This window comes from Schistosoma mansoni, chromosome 2 (assembly GCF_000237925.1).
Source record: "Schistosoma mansoni strain Puerto Rico chromosome 2, complete genome".
NCBI classification, from domain to species: domain Eukaryota; kingdom Metazoa; phylum Platyhelminthes; class Trematoda; order Strigeidida; family Schistosomatidae; genus Schistosoma; species Schistosoma mansoni.
This window is the reverse complement of record NC_031496.1, coordinates 3,996,333-4,002,979: the sequence shown is the minus strand read 5'-3', so window position 1 is coordinate 4,002,979 and position 6,647 is coordinate 3,996,333. Positions and strand designations below refer to the sequence as shown.

Here is a 6,647-nt window from a genome sequence, read left to right as displayed (position 1 = left end):
GTTTGATTGATTCACATATGGGCGATGATGACGCCGGTGTCTTCGCACATGCACACGTAAGACGCACACTCAGAAAGATATGCAGATGCATGCTCTGTTGCTGTTGTTGTCTCTGTCGCTTACATTGAAGCTGAGTGTGACGCGCGATATTACTCAGTGTTCATGTGGATTTCGACTTTTGCATGTTATTATTTGTGGGCATTTGTAGGTGGTGAGCGTTGATTATTGATGTTATTCCTGCACACTTGTGTGTGTGAGTGGTCGTGATAGTGGTGTGGATAGGTTAACATTATTTGGAGCGCATAGAAATGATTATCTGAGAATGTGGTGGTGAAAAGTTGGCTCCGGAGGGGATCGAACCCTCGACATTCGCGTTATTAGCACGACGCTCTAACCAACTGAGCTACGGAGCCGGCCATTCTATTCACACACAAACAACCCCAATCACCTCCTCCAACAATCATCAAATAACCTGTCTCACACAACACGTTCAACTACAATCACCATCTTATAACACCTACACAAACACACACACACACACAAACAACAACAACAACAAAAACAACACCACCACCACCAAAAACAACAACATCATCAAATATTACTACCACTAACACGACTACAAATATTACTAATAAGACTACTACTAAGACTAACACTACTACCACAAACACTACTACTTCTACTACTACTACTACTACTACTACGACGACGACGACGACAACGACGACAACGACGACCACTACTACCACTACCACTACAACCATTACCACTTATATTATTACTACTCACACTACCACGACTAGTACTACTACGAATAATACCACTACGAATAATACTACCATTTCCACCGAATCTATACCACAACTGACCAGATGGTCAGGGAGAATGAGCAAGTGAAAACCGAGATCAGAGTAAGAGAATACAACACATATTAATCAAATAACACTCATGCTGTCATGAACGATGTGAGGATTCGATTGACAAACGGATGTTGGATGATAAGTCGATGCACTAATCGAAAGCATTGATGGGTGGTCGGTTTGTGATTTGCATGGATGTACGGATGGATGGATGGAAGAATGTGTGCATTTGATCGAGTGATTCATCGAAAATTCAACTATGTAATCGACCGTTCGTCGCTGTCTCTTTCTCTCTCTCTCTCTCTCTGTGTGTGTGTGTCTCTGTCTCTCACTCTCTCTCACTACACTCTTTGATTCATTCATTGATTCTTTCAACCATCGATTGATCGATTGATTGATCCATGCATTGCATGTCATTCCGTGTGCCTGTCTGCATGCCCGTCTGTCTCTCTCTGTCAGTCTGTGTACCTCTCCATCGGTCCGTGTGTCTCCATTTATGCATATCTCTGTGTGTACGCTTGTGGTATTCGTAGCGGAAGGGAGAGTCTAATTGACTGGATGATTCACTGACTTGTAATGAGGCGCATATAAATAGGCACACAGATTTCTGATGACAGATCGACAGACTGCAGCCACACAGACAAATAAGCAGACCATCCAGTGTGTACATCTCTGTTAAACATTCAATCTATACACATTGACTGACAAATTGTAGACAAATCCTGTTTGATTGATTCACATATGGGCGATGATGACGCCGGTGTCTTCGCACATGCACACGTGAGACGCACACTCAGAAAGATATGCAGATGCATGCTCTGTTGCTGTTGTTGTCTCTGTCGCTTACATTGAAGCTGAGTGTGACGCGCGATATTACTCAGTGTTCATGTGGATTTCGACTTTTGCATGTTATTATTTGTGGGCATTTGTAGGTGGTGAGCGTTGATTATTGATGTTATTCCTGCACACTTGTGTGTGTGAGTGGTCGTGATAGTGGTGTGGATAGGTTAACATTATTTGGAGCGCATAGAAATGATTATCTGAGAATGTGGTGGTGAAAAGTTGGCTCCGGAGGGGATCGAACCCTCGACATTCGCGTTATTAGCACGACGCTCTAACCAACTGAGCTACGGAGCCGGCCATTCTCTTCACACACAAACAACCCCAATCACCTCCTCCAACAATCATCAAATAACCTGTCTCACACAACACGTTCAACTACAATCACCATCTTATAACACCTACACAAACACACACACACACAAACAACAACAACAACAACAAAAACAACACCACCACCACCAAAAACAACAACATCATCAAATATTACTACCACTAACACGACTACAAATATTACTAATAAGACTACTACTAAGACTAACACTACTACCACAAACACTACTACTTCTACTACTACTACTACTACTACTACTACGACGACGACGACGACAACAACGACAACGACGACCACTACTACCACTACCACTACAACCATTACCACTTATATTATTACTACTCACACTACCACGACTAGTACTACTACGAATAATACCACTACGAATAATACTACCATTTCCACCGAATCTATACCACAACTGACCAGATGGTCAGGGAGAATGAGCAAGTGAAAACCGAGATCAGAGTAAGAGAATACAACACATATTAATCAAATAACACTCATGCTGTCATGAACGATGTGAGGATTCGATTGACAAACGGATGTTGGATGATAAGTCGATGCACTAATCGAAAGCATTGATGTGTGATTTGCATGGATGTACGGATGGATGGATGGAAGAATGTGTGCATTTGATCGAGTGATTCATCGAAAATTCAACTATGTAATCGACCGTTCGTCGCTGTCTCTTTCTCTCTCTCTCTCTCTCTCTCTCTCTCTGTGTCTCTGTCTCTCACTCTCTCTCACTACACTCTTTGATTCATTCATTGATTCTTTCAACCATCGATTGATCGATTGATTGATCCATGCATTGCATGTCATTCCGTGTGCCTGTCTGCATGCCCGTCTGTCTCTCTCTGTCAGTCTGTGTACCTCTCCATCGGTCCGTGTGTCTCCATTTATGCATATCTCTGTGTGTACGCTTGTGGTATTCGTAGCGGAAGGGAGAGTCTAATTGACTGGATGATTCACTGACTTGTAATGAGGCGCATATAAATAGGCACACAGATTTCTGATGACAGATCGACAGACTGCAGCCACACAGACAAATAAGCAGACCATCCAGTGTGTACATCTCTGCTAAACATTCAATCTATACACATTGACTGACAAATTGTAGACAAATCCTGTTTGATTGATTCACATATGGGCGATGATGACGCCGGTGTCTTCGCACATGCACACGTAAGACGCACACTCAGAAAGATATGCAGATGCATGCTCTGTTGCTGTTGTTGTCTCTGTCGCTTACATTGAAGCTGAGTGTGACGCGCGATATTACTCAGTGTTCATGTGGATTTCGACTTTTGCACGTTATTATTTGTGGGCATTTGTAGGTGGTGAGCGTTGATTATTGATGTTATTCCTGCACACTTGTGTGTGTGAGTGGTCGTGATAGTGGTGTGGATAGGTTAACATTATTTGGAGCGCATAGAAATGATTATCTGAGAATGTGGTGGTGAAAAGTTGGCTCCGGAGGGGATCGAACCCTCGACATTCGCGTTATTAGCACGACGCTCTAACCAACTGAGCTACGGAGCCGGCCATTCTCTTCACACACAAACAACCCCAATCACCTCCTCCAACAATCATCAAATAACCTGTCTCACACAACACGTTCAACTACAATCACCATCTTATAACACCTACACAAACACACACACACACAAACAACAACAACAACAACAAAAACACCACCACCACCACCAAAATCAACAACATCATCAAATATTACTACCACTAACACGACTACAAATATTACTAATAAGACTACTACTAAGACTAACACTACTACCACAAACACTACTACTTCTACTACTACTACTACTACTACGACGACGACGACGACGACGACGACAACGACGACCACTACTACCACTACCACTACAACCATTACCACTTATATTATTACTACTCACACTACCACGACTAGTACTACTACGAATAATACCACTACGAATAATACTACCATTTCCACCGAATCTATACCACAACTGACCAGATGGTCAGGGAGAATGAGCAAGTGAAAACCGAGATCAGAGTAAGAGAATACAACACATATTAATCAAATAACACTCATGCTGTCATGAACGATGTGAGGATTCGATTGACAAACGGATGTTGGATGATAAGTCGATGCACTAATCGAAAGCATTGATGGGTGGTCGGTTTGTGATTTGCATGGATGTACGGATGGATGGATGGAAGAATGTGTGCATTTGATCGAGTGATTCATCGAAAATTCAACTATGTAATCGACCGTTCGTCGCTGTCTCTTTCTCTCTCTCTCTCTCTCTCTCTCTCTCTCTGTGTGTCTCTGTCTCTCACTCTCTCTCACTACACTCTTTGATTCATTCATTGATTCTTTCAACCATCGATTGATCGATTGATTGATCCATGCATTGCATGTCATTCCGTGTGCCTGTCTGCATGCCCGTCTGTCTCTCTCTGTCAGTCTGTGTACCTCTCCATCGGTCCGTGTGTCTCCATTTATGCATATCTCTGTGTGTACGCTTGTGGTATTCGTAGCGGAAGGGAGAGTCTAATTGACTGGATGATTCACTGACTTGTAATGAGGCGCATATAAATAGGCACACAGATTTCTGATGACAGATCGACAGACTGCAGCCACACAGACAAATAAGCAGACCATCCAGTGTGTACATCTCTGCTAAACATTCAATCTATACACATTGACTGACAAATTGTAGACAAATCCTGTTTGATTGATTCACATATGGGCGATGATGACGCCGGTGTCTTCGCACATGCACACGTAAGACGCACACTCAGAAAGATATGCAGATGCATGCTCTGTTGCTGTTGTTGTCTCTGTCGCTTACATTGAAGCTGAGTGTGACGCGCGATATTACTCAGTGTTCATGTGGATTTCGACTTTTGCACGTTATTATTTGTGGGCATTTGTAGGTGGTGAGCGTTGATTATTGATGTTATTCCTGCACACTTGTGTGTGTGAGTGGTCGTGATAGTGGTGTGGATAGGTTAACATTATTTGGAGCGCATAGAAATGATTATCTGAGAATGTGGTGGTGAAAAGTTGGCTCCGGAGGGGATCGAACCCTCGACATTCGCGTTATTAGCACGACGCTCTAACCAACTGAGCTACGGAGCCGGCCATTCTCTTCACACACAAACAACCCCAATCACCTCCTCCAACAATCATCAAATAACCTGTCTCACACAACACGTTCAACTACAATCACCATCTTATAACACCTACACAAACACACACACACACAAACAACAACAACAACAACAACAAAAACACCACCACCACCACCAAAATCAACAACATCATCAAATATTACTACCACTAACACGACTACAAATATTACTAATAAGACTACTACTAAGACTAACACTACTACCACAAACACTACTACTACTTCTACTACTACTACTACTACTACTACGACGACGACGACGACAACGACGACCACTACTACCACTACCACTACAACCATTACCACTTACACTTATATTATTACTACTCACACTACCACGACTAGTACTACTACGAATAATACCACTACGAATAATACTACCATTTCCACCGAATCTATACCACAACTGACCAGATGGTCAGGGAGAATGAGCAAGTGAAAACCGAGATCAGAGTAAGAGAATACAACACATATTAATCAAATAACACTCATGCTGTCATGAACGATGTGAGGATTCGATTGACAAACGGATGTTGGATGATAAGTCGATGCACTAATCGAAAGCATTGATGGGTGGTCGGTTTGTGATTTGCATGGATGTACGGATGGATGGATGGAAGAATGTGTGCATTTGATCGAGTGATTCATCGAAAATTCAACTATGTAATCGACCGTTCGTCGCTGTCTCTTTCTCTCTCTCTCTCTCTCTCTCTCTGTGTCTCTGTCTCTCACTCTCTCTCACTACACTCTTTGATTCATTCATTGATTCTTTCAACCATCGATTGATCGATTGATTGATCCATGCATTGCATGTCATTCCGTGTGCCTGTCTGCATGCCCGTCTGTCTCTCTCTGTCAGTCTGTGTACCTCTCCATCGGTCCGTGTGTCTCCATTTATGCATATCTCTGTGTGTACGCTTGTGGTATTCGTAGCGGAAGGGAGAGTCTAATTGACTGGATGATTCACTGACTTGTAATGAGGCGCATATAAATAGGCACACAGATTTCTGATGACAGATCGACAGACTGCAGCCACACAGACAAATAAGCAGACCATCCAGTGTGTACATCTCTGCTAAACATTCAATCTATACACATTGACTGACAAATTGTAGACAAATCCTGTTTGATTGATTCACATATGGGCGATGATGACGCCGGTGTCTTCGCACATGCACACGTAAGACGCACACTCAGAAAGATATGCAGATGCATGCTCTGTTGCTGTTGTTGTCTCTGTCGCTTACATTGAAGCTGAGTGTGACGCGCGATATTACTCAGTGTTCATGTGGATTTCGACTTTTGCATGTTATTATTTGTGGGCATTTGTAGGTGGTGAGCGTTGATTATTGATGTTATTCCTGCACACTTGTGTGTGTGAGTGGTCGTGATAGTGGTGTGGATAGGTTAACATTATTTGGA

General features: G+C 42.7%; 2 non-coding genes across 2 annotated transcripts; both read right to left on the bottom strand.

Moving 5' to 3' along the window:
• Positions 1–339: 339 nt before the first annotated feature.
• On the bottom strand, positions 340–412 carry Smp_tRNA_00781_Ile_AAT.1.1. The gene has a single exon. It is a non-coding gene (tRNA).
• A 4,687-nt stretch (positions 413–5,099) lies between these two features.
• Positions 5,100–5,172, bottom strand: Smp_tRNA_00792_Ile_AAT.1.1. Its single transcript has one exon. It is a non-coding gene (tRNA).
• Between the last annotated feature and the right edge of the window lie 1,475 nt (positions 5,173–6,647).